This window comes from Mirounga leonina, unplaced genomic scaffold, assembly GCF_011800145.1.
Source record: "Mirounga leonina isolate KUSES-001 unplaced genomic scaffold, KU_Mleo_1.0 Mir_165, whole genome shotgun sequence".
Taxonomy (NCBI): domain Eukaryota; kingdom Metazoa; phylum Chordata; class Mammalia; order Carnivora; family Phocidae; genus Mirounga; species Mirounga leonina.
Genome location: NW_023270415.1, coordinates 66821466 through 66834230, shown reverse-complemented (window position 1 = coordinate 66834230; position 12765 = coordinate 66821466). Strand labels below are relative to the sequence as shown.

At 44.8% G+C, this 12765-nt stretch overlaps 1 protein-coding gene across 5 annotated transcripts in view; it reads left to right on the top strand.

Moving 5' to 3' along the window:
* Positions 1–12765, top strand: part of MTSS1 (MTSS I-BAR domain containing 1) — a 160731-nt gene that overhangs the window by 70139 nt on the left and 77827 nt on the right. Inside the window, exon 1 of one of the 5 annotated variants that reach the window (XM_035011894.1) lies at positions 4790–5461. The exons of the other annotated variants lie outside the window; for them this stretch is intronic. The gene's annotated coding sequence lies outside the window, so the exon portion shown is untranslated. Of the gene's footprint in view, positions 1–4789; positions 5462–12765 lie in introns of those variants that run through there. 5 annotated transcript variants of the gene reach the window in all.

Sequence of the window (12765 nt, the reverse complement as noted above, 5' to 3'; positions counted from 1 at the left end):
TACCCATTACTCAGGTCAACAACCATCAACTTGCTGCTAGGCTTATTTTCAGACATGCATGGCCCTCCTGTTTCATGTGCTGCAGTATCTTCAAGCAGAATGCACACATGACTACCCATCTACACTTAAGCAGGAACCACTAACAGATTAGGCTTTAAAAAAACAACAGCCTGTAACCACAATACTGTTATCACTTCTAACAAAATTAACAGTCATTTCTTCACATCGTTAGTCTGTACTCAGTTTTCCTCAATGACTCAAATGTCTTTTATTTTTATTTTTTAAGAGGGGGGAGAGGGAGAGAGAGAGAGAATCTCAAGCAGACTCCACACCCAGTGCAGAGCCCAACACGGGGCTCGATCCCAAGACCCTGAGATGACAACCTGAGCTGAAATCAAGAGTCAGATGCTTAACCCACCAAGCCACCCAGGCGTCTCTGACTCATTAAATGTCTTTTTTTTTTTTTTTTTAAGATTTTATTTATTTGAGAGAGAGAGAGAGAGCACATTAGAGGGGGAGGGCCAGAGAGAGAAGCAGACTCCCCGCTGAGCAGGGAGCCCGATGCGGGACTCGATCCCGGGACTCCAGGATCATGACCTGAGCCGAAGGCAGTCGCTCAACCAACTGAGCCACCCAGGCGCCCATGACTCAAATGTCTTTTACGTTAGTTTGTTTGAATCAAAATACAGAGTCCTATCATTGTGTTTGTTGATATATGCTTAAATCTCTCTTAATCAAATCTACTCAGTAACCGCCCCTTCTCCTTTATTTGTCTAGCTGACTGTCGCAACAGAGTTGGCATCGAACATCTTGCCTTTTGGAATCATTTGCAGCGACTTTGGGAACAAACGCTTCCCTAGAAGGGCTTGGTGGACTTGCTTGGTACACAGGCGGGGCTCCGCTGACCCCCTTGGCAAGTACCCACGCCTGGGCTGAGCCACAGGGCGCCTGCACTTAGCACGCCTGGCTCATAAGCACATCATTTTCTGGTCCACGTCTTGCTCTGCTCTTTATGGGCTGCAGAGCCGAAAAGGGAGGGTGGGGTAGTGCTTCACTGGGAAGTGGTTTTATGATGAGGAATAGAGTGCCTGACTGATCTTTAAGCATTCTTATTAGACTGTTAGAGGTTTTGGCATTAGAAGACTAGAGCCCAACACCCTGTTCTAACTCTGTGGCCTTGAGCAAGTTATTTGAGCTTCAGGGTGTTCTTGTCAAAAATGGGCAGAAGATAATGAGAAGTGTAAGTAAGCTGTAAAGAGCTGTTCACATTGGTTATCGTGTTTGCTAATATAGATCTTCCTTGACTTACAGTGGGGTTATGTCCCCATAAACCCACCACAAGTTAAAAATTACCGTGAACAGAAAAATGCATGTAAAACACCTAACCTACTACGAAACATCGTAGCTTAGCATAGCCCACCTCACATATGCTCAGAACACTTACTTTAGCCTATAGTTGGGTAGAATCATCTAACACAAAGCCTGTTTTATAATAAGGTGTTGCATATTTCATGTAATTTATTGGATACTCTACTTAAAGTGACAAATGGTATGGTTGTTGGTGTATCAGTTGTTGACCTTTGTGGTCGCGGGGCTGACCGGGAGCCCCAGCGTCGATGGAGAGGACCGTTCCACATATTGTTAGCTGGGGAAAAGATCCGAATTCAAAATTCAGAGTACATTTTCTAATGTATATGTATCACTTTCACACCATTGTGAAGTTCAAAAAATCGTAAGTTGAACCATTATAAGTCGGGACCCTCTCTAGATATATCACATTATGCTTATCCCAGAATAGTCATGGGGCTTACTCTCTTTTTTAGTAAGGCCACTGGGACCTTGAAGGATACTCAGCTGGCAAAGGTCACCTTGCTAGTGGAGACTGAGCCGGGTCAGGATAAAGTATCTCGACTCCTGGAGTTCTTGACATAAGAATATACTTCACAGGGTTTAGCATGAACCTTTGAGTGTTTACACTTTGTGAAACTTTTGTTTTTCTCAAAAATTCTTCAGAATTGTGAGTTGCCATTTCTTCTGATCTATGGGAAGGGAAGAACTCTCCCGCTATATAATTTATTAATGTGTCTTACATTTTATTTTATTTTATTTATTTTTTTTAAAGATTTTATTTATTTATTTGAGAGAGAGAGAGTGCACGAGAGGGGGTAGGGTCAGAGGGAGAAGCAGACTCCCCACTGAGCAGGGAGTCCGATGCGTGACTCGATCCCCTGACTCCAGGATCATGACCTGAGCTGAAGGCAGTCGCTTAACCAACTGAGCCACCCAGGCGCCCTGTGTCTTACATTTTAGACACTATTATTCTCACCAGGAAAACTGACAGACGGTGAGAGAGTAGATGGGAACATTTGCTTCTGTAATACTTCTCGAAACAGAGAATTTTTTTCTTTCTGAAGAACGCATTTCTTTCTTTCTTTCTTTTTTATTTATTTTTTATTTTTGTTTGACAGAGAGACAGTGAGAGAAGGAACACAAGCAGGGGGAGAGGGAGAGGGAGAAGCAGGCTTCCCGCGGAGCAGGGAGCCCGATGCGGGGCTCGATCCCAGGACCCTGGGATCACGACCTGAGCCGAAGGCAGACGCCTAACGACTGAGCCACCCAGGTGCCCCTAGAACGCATTTCTTTAAAATGCAAACTGGATGGGAGAAGAGGGTCAAACATTTAAAAATAGGTTAATAGTTCATTTGGCAAAGAGTCTCATCCTCGGGATTTTCCTGGCAACTGTCCGCAGGAATGCTTTGGGCCTGTCCTTCCTTCCTTAGGAGCTGAGGCTGCTCTGTTAGCTGGCAGGTCAGCGACGATGATCCACCTCATCACCCTCATGGGGGGGGGGGTAGCAGCAGGAAGATATTTCTGGGAGCATCCAGAAGCTCTGGAATGTAAATAACCTGAGACGTTGCTGCTCTGCCTGAGAATCTGTGATGGGAAAGAGACCTTTTCCTACAGCCAAGTCTATACAGCTGTCCTGTGATGGACACTCAGGGGATCAGTGAGTTAAGATTATCTAAGTTTTTAGCATTCTTTGAGTGCAGGTTACTTCTAGTGGTTCTGTTGACTGCGGACCTCCCCCAACATCCTCATGGAAGAAAGTCCTAGTCATAGTATCGCCTACAAAGAGAAGGGGTATTTTTTTTTTTTTTCAAAGTAAATGTTACAAAGGCCTTTTTGGTATTTTTTTAAGCTACCACATACATCCTTTCCCCTGATAGTCTATCAAGATAGTTGTAATGAATAAAAACATACAAAAGATGTAGTATATGAAAAGTTATTAGCCAGCCATTTCACTTGGGCATAACTTTGAGCTGATTCCTTTCTGGTCTGGCCTTAACCGGCTGTCATCCCACAGAGCATTGCTGGGTTTCCCTCTTGTTGGCACGGGAATTGATCTCGGCTTTCCCATGAGATCCACTTTTCTGAATTGCTACCCCAGTCCTTCTCCCACCTGCCTGGTGCATGTGTCCCATCCAGACATTCCAGAGCTAGGCAAGCCCCATGTGCCTGGGCACAGAACTGAATATGTTTGGGGTAATTTTAATCTGTGGATTCCTTTTGACAGTTGTCCCAAAATGGATGGATAACTCAGATAGGTGGTCACAGGGTCAAGCAGAGAATTTGCTGCAGTCAAGTCACAGAGTGAATGAGATCGCAGAGTGATAGGTAACCTACCACAGGTATTGGGTGGGGGCACAAACTTCAGGGTCTTTAGGGGGAGATTCATTAAAACAGACTCCATGAGATCATTCTTTAGAAGCGCTTTTCAACAATCATTGCAGGTTACTATCCATTTTTGTAAGGTTCCCACAGTTTACTGTTAGTGTCCATTAGAGGTGGAAGGGGGGGTGGATATGTCTAGGATAGAGGCATAGTGCACATTTTGTGCTTTACTCCTAATTAAGAGGCATGCTTTGCTGTGCCTATGATTATCTTCCTTGTTTGTGTTTTCTTACCCTATTCCTCACATCCCAGGTAAGGGTGGGAAGTGGACACTGGACGGAATTGGTGAGATTCTGTTGCATTTCCTAGATCTCAGAAATTTGGGGCTTATTGGGAGAAAGCAGAGTTGTGTTGCCTTCTGTAACTGCCTTAATCTTAAATCTTAAAGTATGCATTGACTGCAGAGAGTGGTAACCAAGTAGATAGGTGTGTGTGTGGTATTAATATTTGAAGAACCCTTGACTAGATATGTAGATTTTAGGCCTCCCTGTGCTATTGCTTATCTGTGTGACCTCAGGTTATTCACATTCATTTTCTGGATGTCAGTCTTCTCACCTGTCATGAGAAGGACCTGGGATCCTTCTCACCTGTCATGAGAAGGACCATGAGATCTCTAAAGTCCCCGTTGTAGTGAATTAACAGGGAAATGCTGGGACTGAGCATACGCCCTGTGTTTCTCACCCGGGGTAGCCTTTGCTAAATGACATACCAATGTGCTGTCTTTGTAGGAAGGAATTGTGTTTTTTCCTGTATATTGTTAGAAGGAACATACTCCCCTGCACTGTAGGAATGCCCACAGACAGTGGTGTAACCGTCCTGTCCCATAATGTAGCTACTGGCTACTTGATGGCTGTCAAGCACTTGAAATGTGACTAGTCTGCATTGAGATGTATTTTTCAGTGGAAAATACACACTGGAGGGTGCCTGGGTGGCTCAGTTGGTTAAGCAATCGAGCCCTGCATCGGGCTCCCTGCTCAGTGGGGAGTCTGCTTCTCCCTCTGCCTCTCCCCCCTGCTCATGTTCTCTCTCTCTCTCACACATGCTCTCTCTCTAATAAATAAAATCTAAAAAAAAAAAAAAAAGAAAATACGCCCTGGATTCTAAAGAACTTGATATAAAAAATAGAATTAAAGTATCTCATCAAGTGATTTGTAGGTTGGTTTCACATTGAAATGACAATATTCTAGCTATATTGAGTTAAATAAAATATATTATGAAAATTAATCCCCCCTGTTTCTTTTAATGGTAACGTGGCCCCAGAAATTTAAAAATTACTCCTGTGGCTAACTTCGTGGGTTGCATCCTGTTTCTCTTGGACAGTGCTGATGTAGAGAAGAAATTCCTCTACGGGGTGAGAAGTTGGAATAGATGTTTCCTGAGTCCCATCCAATTATTACAGAGTTTGTGATTCCTAGTGGACGGGGAAGTGTAACAATGGTCAGAGCCTCTGGAAACAGCCCGGAAAGGGTGCCCGAGGGAGGTGGCCTTGGAACTGAGTTTTGAAGTTGGGGAGTGAATATCCTTTAAGGAAAATGGAATGGACAGAATGGGGCTCTCTGACAGGCCAGGAACGGTCTCCCCCCACCCCCGCCCCCGAGGAGGAATGCGGCTCTGGGAGAGAGCACACAAGGAGCTCCCTCCCTCTGGGACAGAGTGTTGCAACCCTGAGATGGGAACGGATGAAGCCCAGCAAGCAGGAGGTCCTGCTTCCCCTGATCTGGGGGTCAAGGTAACCCTGAGTCCGTGCATTTTCCTGTCGCTGAGCCCTCGGTTGATTTAGCAAGTTCTTCCTGCGCGAGGGTTTCTTTCTGCTGGGTGTGGGCTGGGACTCGGTGACCCGGTGGAGGGTCCTGAGCCAGAACAGCTGAAGGGACCTCTTTTCTTGGGAAGCCTTTTACGTTGCTCTTTATCTGGTCTGTGGTTTCGGGGAAGGGCCCTTCTGCGGCCCCGGAAGCAGTAGCAGCCTGTAGTTAGAGGGCAGAACTCTGAAGAAGTGTACTGAATGTAACATGTTCGCTGCTGGAGTTGTCAGTGGCCAAAAAAAAAAAAAAGAATGAATAAATGGCCCTGGGGACGGTGTTCGTAGCTGGGGCCCGGGAGCGCAGTGGCGTGTCGTTGAGGGGCGTGTGCTGAGTGTATTAAAGAAATGCTCTTTGAGTGGACATGTCAGGCTCAAGTTTTCAGTTGAGGCTTGCGCACGTGACCGACCGCGGCTATCGGCTTACTTTGTGGCACGTTATCAGCTTAAGCCAGATGGCTTTCTGAAAAAGGCTCTTGTTGCCTGATGCTTTAATACTGACATCCTAGGAGGTGGCTTTTCTCAGGTCATAATTTAAAAAAAATTGCTGTCTGTGTGTTTGGGGAATGACTATGTGAATGAGAAGGGCAGAAAGTGGTCCAGAGATGGGGATTGAGGTCAGGTAGATTCAGCCCAGCGAGTAGCAGGGTTGGCCCCAAGCCAGCAGTTAATGGACACCTGCTTGGGGCCAAGCATTGTCCGAGCTCACTCAGGCCTCACGGGGTAGGTTACTGTTATTTCCGTTTCACGGATGAACGAACTTGGGCAGAGAGAGAGGTCAGTTGACATCCCAAGGTCAATGGCTAGTCGATGGAAGAGTTGCAATTTGAACGTAGGCCGTGAATAACTGGACTTACCTGTATTAACTACCAAGGACTTGCCGGGCCCTGGGGTCGGGTATGGAGTGGTAGGTAAGTCCGGCAGTTGTGACTTTGCTGCCAGGCCACAACTTCTTGCTGAGCCTCAGTTTTCCCAGCTGTGAAACTGATACCTAGACCCTGCCCCTCCCACTTCCTGGGATTTGTATTTAAGATCAGTTGCCCTGAGGTAGGGGAAAAGTGAAGGGAAGGTCTGGGGGAAGCCTGGGTTCTGGTTTGCAAATGTCAGAGGCGATGGGGTGGAATGGGAGGATGGGGGAGGGGCTGAGATGTGGCTGCCTCTGGCCTAGGACATTGTCATGATATGGTCACGTTGGGCGCCTGCCCCTCACCATGTCCTGATTATCTTGTTTCTTGTCATTTGCTCTGTGCTCTGGCTGGTGTCACTTCTACCCACATGAAACAACAGGAGTGGGATCTCACAGCTCTTGAAAACATCATCTCTTCACCGTTCTGGCTAGTCTGTGGTGGTGTGGTTTTGTTGCTGTCTGGGGATACCCTGTTCTACTTGCTCTCTGTTAATAAGATTAAACACACAGTGTTCAAAGAACGACCCTAGATGGCTAAGCTCTGGGTCTTTTCCATATCCCTAGGCTGCCTGAAGTTTGGTATGGAAAGATTTTATCCAGAAACCGTTCACAGTATTTTTCCCCAAACACAAGAACATAAAATCCCGAGCCTTTAACTTTCTGTGACTCAGCAAAGTGGGAGCATTGCATCTTTTGTTTGGGTTATACTGCTCTGAGTCTGATCCTTTTTGAGATCATGGCAGAAGGGGCCATAAAGACTGAAGGTCGGTATCTCAGTGATTCACGTTTTGTACTCAGATCACCATGGTTGGTGAAGGATGGGCGGTGGGTCATTGGCTTTACTGGAGCACCTTGAGGAATATCAGGCCTGGTTTTAGGGGCTTTTTATATATGTCATTCTGTTCCATCCTCAAGACAGCTTCGTGAAGTAGGTATCGACGCCCTAGCCAGAGGAGCGGAGACCTGCCAGAGTCCTGTGGTTGTCATGAAAGCTGGTAAGAAGCACAGCCCGTCTCAGGGCCCCTGCCCTCTCGGTCCGCTGCACCACTTGAGGGCATTGTTTAGGTAAGGGCTGCTTCCTGCTGATAATGCTGTGGACCTCCTAGAGGTTTAAACACTTTGTACCGTTTAGGGTACACTTTTTCTTTAAAGGCCAGTGAGTAAATACTTCAGACTTTGAGAGATCCAGCATCTCTATTGCAGCTCTTCAGTCCTGCCCTGTAGAGCAAAAGCAGCTGTAGAAAATAGCTAAATGGATGGCCCTGGTTGTGTTTCAGTACAACTTTATTTACCACAACAGTGAGCCATAATTGGTCTGATGGCTGTGGTTTGCCAACTCTTGATTCAGGGTTCAGTCTGAATGGAAATGGCTATTTATTACTCTTCTGAAACTTTTTGAAGAATGACGGCAGGTAGCTCACAAAAGACAGAAGGGGTAGCTGTTTTGGAGAGGGTTAAATCACGATCCATTCTTGCATGGGGAGATTCTCATGGAGGTTGGGTATTGTAGAGGCTCCTCGAGGGTAGGCTTGTGTGTACCCCATGTGATGTGGACTCCCTAGGTGTTGGATAAATAATGGTGTTTTTCATCCTGGCAAACTCACAGCCTCGTGGTGTCCATTTCACTGCAGCCCCTGAAGGGAGTCTCCCCCTCCCTCTCTTACCTTGTGTTGAAACATCCCCTGGTCAGGAGCTGGGAATGGCTACTGTTGGAGGTGAAGGTGGCCTTTGCTTTCTGCATCCTAAGTCTGAGGTGAGGGTGTGGGTGGCTGTAATAATATGAAGAAATGAGAAATTATTTGTCTTAGTACTTTTGAAATTGGCTAGATAATGGGGATAGGAGGAATGGTAACACTTCTCACAAACACACACACACACACCTTTTTTTGTATATTGGAACCTGTTTTATTGAGGGTAAAACACAGAAACTTTGATATGTAATAAAGGCCAAAAAAAATTCTGTTAAATAAAAGATCTTAAATATGGATGTATCCAGACATGAATAATGTAATACATATATAAAACAGAAGTAATATGAAATTACAGTTTGAGGTAGTTCTTGAGCATATAGATAAATTACTTTTTTTAAAGAAGGTATGTGTAATGATGCAGTGGGGTTTTTTTTTTTTTTAAACTGTGTGGAAAATAGCTAAGCTATTAGCTATGATCCAGTAAGTTGTACAACCTGTTTATGTAGTGTAAACAGGTGATACCAGTTTTCCTTCAGGGTGCTGGGTGATAGCTTTCTGATGACGGCCTTCTGTACGGGAGGCTTAAAACTCAGGGGCATTTATTCTTTCAAAGCAGTTGAGAAGCCTTGTTCCTGTCACACCCAGATACCACATACTATTTTCTTGGATTTCTTGCAGGGTGTCTAAATAATGAAAGTATGGATTTAACAGCAGAATAATTTCTGATCATTTATTCCGTTTATTTACACAGAAATGCTGATTAGGTGTCAGCCATATTCATTGTTACACGTTTTCCAGGCCATCAGCTGTTTAACATGTAATGGACTAAAACTGAGATAGCCCAGCCTTTGAGTTAGTGGACTAAGCTTGGGAACTTGGCCTTGACCGTGTCACAGTGGAAAGAGGGGGGAAAAAAAACCAGAAGGAATGGATTCCTAGATTCCTGAAGGAGCCCAGACTAGCTGAGATGTCAACATGGCCCAGACTGCTTTCAAAAACTGAGTTACATACAATTTTCTAAAAACCTCACTGTCCATTACACATATTTTAAATACTAATAAATAATAAAAAAAATTCAATTTTTTCTAAATAGATAAATGGAGAGAAGGGGAGAAATAGAACAGGAACGGTTGGACCCCGTTTGCATTAGAAGCTCCTGAAGGTACCACAGTCCTTGAAATGGGGTGAGAGTCCATGCTTACTGCCCTGAAGGAGGGTTGAATGGTTTTTGTGCAGCTGGGGCTGGGGGCGGAGGAGGAAGCTGGGGTCCTGGGTGCCGAGGTGAGGGTTTTTTTTTTTTCTGTTTAGGAACATGAACAGCTGTTTTCACTGAAAGCTTAGAGTGCCCAGGGGCCTGGGTGGTGCAGTTGCTTAAGCGTCTAGCTCTTGGTTTCGGCTCAGGTTGTGGTCTCAGGGTCGTGGGATCGAGCCCCGCATTGGGCTCCACACTCAGCAGGGAGTCCGCTTGAGATTCTCTCTCCCTCTGCCCCTCCTCGGAGTCTACTCACGTGCTCGTGCGTGCGCACACACATTCTCTCTCTCTCTCTCTCTAAAAATAAATAAATCTTTAAAAAAAAAGTTTAGAGCGCTCAAAATAGTAAAATGTATGGTCATTTTCACTTTCTGGGCATTCATGATAAAGAATTTCAGTCAAGGGTTTGGGCTTAAAATTGAAAATCATGCTGAGTCTTCATGGAGAAAATGAGATTTGGGAAAAATAGTTAAAAAAAAACCCACCAACACCAGAACAATAACCTGACGTGGTAAACTGGGGTGCTTTCAACTTGTGATACCACAGTGTAGCTACTCCCAGAAGCATGCTTCCACTAGCCACCCTGGGCGCGGGCAAGCCCCGTGTGCTTCTGCCCACTGAAGATGTTTTTGATCCACTAACCTGAGACCATCTCTGGGTCATGTGTCCCTGAGGCCTATCACGGTGCCATGTTTTTCTTCCCAGAGTATAGTGTCCCCTCCCATGTTTAAGGTATGTCTTCTTAAGCACTTGAGCTTAAAAATCTCCAGAGTGAATGAAAGCTTTATGGGCTATGATTCGTTTAAAAAAAGAAAAAAGAAAAATCTTAAGACCTGCTATGCTTAAGTCCCTGATGGATGTTTATGGTTGAATGAGTCTGTGGGTGACACACCTGACTTTATCCAGTTTATCTAGGCAGATATTTTTGTAGAAAAATGCCTTTAAGGGGAAAAACACAAATTCTGTAAAATGTTTAAAGGCCCCTGATAGTTAACTGAATCCTAAGTAGGTGACTTAAGTTACCCCATCCCTTTTTGAAATGATCCACTGGCTTCTTCATTTTTTAAAAAATATTCATTCATTTGACAGAGAGAGAGTACAAGCAGGGGGAGCTGCAGGTAGAGAGAGAGAGGGAGAAGCAGACTCCCCGCTGAGCAAGGAGCCCGACATGGGACTCGATCCCAGGACCCTGGGATCATGACCTGAGCTGAAGGCAGACGCCCAACTGATTGAGCCACTCAGGTGCCCCTCCACTGGCTTCTTTATAAAATTCTGTCTGTAGTGTTCAGATGTCAAAGCCTTGCTCACCACCCCTGGTGGGAGGTTTTCCAGTTTGACACTCACCTGTTAAAATTAGGTCTGGAACAACGCACCCCCCCCCCCACGCCAACTTGCTACTCAAGGGACCTGAGGTAGAAACAGCAGGTATGTGTTTAGACACTGTACTATTTAGTAAAGTTGGAGACTTCAATGTGATTTCCTTTTTCCTTTCACTTAGTGAGAAAGATTAATTATGTTTAGATGATGCTAAAATTAAATTTTGGTAACAGGAAGTTCAGACAGTTTGGAACTCAGATGGTCAAGATTCACTTCTTTAAAATCGTTGTGGCATGAAGTTGGTGTGAACAAATTTGTTAATTAGGATTTCTTAGCGAGTGAGCATCCTACCATGGGTGGCCACTCTGTAGTGGGCAGTGACCTCAGGGACTTTGTAGGACCAAGGCTGTATCATCTGTGGCTGAGGTAAAAGAAGACAGAGATAAGGTTGCCAGGGAAACCACCAGAATGCTATAGAACTGTGTGTTGCTTATGCATTCAAATGTGGTTTGAGGTTTGGGAGGCTCCCCCCCGCCCCAACCTCCACCCCCGCCAACACACAAATGATGGTACACGAAAATGAGCAATGCCCACGTGCCTGGCTCTTAAAGGAAATGACCCCAGGCTTAACGTAGCTCAAGCTGTGGGCCTGAGAGGGTCCTGTTCTGTTCCTTCTTTCTGTGTGTTCAGGTATTAGCTCCTAATGATGTGCTTCCAGTTCATTTTCATGGAAATGGGCTGGGGGACATCTCTAATGTACTTTTTCCTCTCCTCGTCACACAAACTTCATAAATTTTTTTCCCCTGATTTTTAAAATAAACTCTTTTTACAGGATTTCAAAAACACAGAGCACTTATCTTTTCACAGTGTATAAAAATGACCTGTAATTTCACCATCTGGAAATACCTAACATAATATTTTGTACTTCTGCAAATATTTTTCCATATTTTCCGCGTGTATGTATGTGTGTGTGTATAATTTAACTGTGAATGCGTAATATTTTAAATATATATATGACATATAAGGTCTCCAAGTTTTGGCTACAGATTTTAAAGATTTTTTTTTTTTTAAGAAAGAGGGTGTGTGTGTGTGTACGCGAATGGAGGGGAGGGGCAGAGGGAGAGGGAGAGAGAGAATCTCAAACAGACTCCCTGCTGAGCGCAGAGCTGGACTGGGGCTTGATCTCACAACCTTGAGATCATGACCTGAGCCGAAAGCAAGAGTCGGACGTTTAACCAAACTGAGCCACCCAGGCGCCCCTACAGATATTAATGTTTAAATTATCATATTGCAATAATTTTTTCATTATTAGAATAGAAACACTCATGTGAGCATTACAGCCATTTATTGAACCATTTCTCGGCTGTTGGTTATACTTTGTTTCTAGCGTTCAGTATTGCAGGTGATGCTGCAGGCAAGCATTCCTGTTGCCAAATGCTGCTTTCGTAAGGGTTTAGATAGTTAATCCCCCACCAGGTGGGGAGGCATCTCATTGAGACCAGGCATTAACCAATTTTTTTTTTTCAACTCTGCCAGTTTTACTGTTCAGAGATCCTTTTTGTTGGTGTTTTTGTTAATGATACAGAGCAGGAGAATGATAGCAGGATCGAGGCGTTGTTGTACAGGATGCACTAAGTGTTTGGTTCTCACAACAGCTAACCGAAGTAGGTTCCACTATATCCCCATTTAACAGATGGAACAGCTGAGGCTTAGAGAAACAACAAGCCATTGACTCTTCTCATATGGTCTTTTAAAAACACAAGTGAGGCTGTCCTCAGAGAGTCATATTCCCAAATTGGGTGAGTTAATGCTTGTTATTAGCTAAGGAGATGCCTGGAGACTTAATAGTGTTTTTTTTCTTTTTTTTAAAGATGTATTTATTTATTTATTTGAGAGAAAGAGACAGAGAGAGAGCATGAGCAGGGGATAGGGAGAGGGAGAAACAGACTCTCTGCTAAGCAGGGAGCCTGATGCGGAACTCGATCCCAGGACCCTGAGATCATGACCTGAGCTGAAGGCAGACGCTTAACCGACTGAGCCCCCCAGGCGCCCTGAGACTTAATAGTTT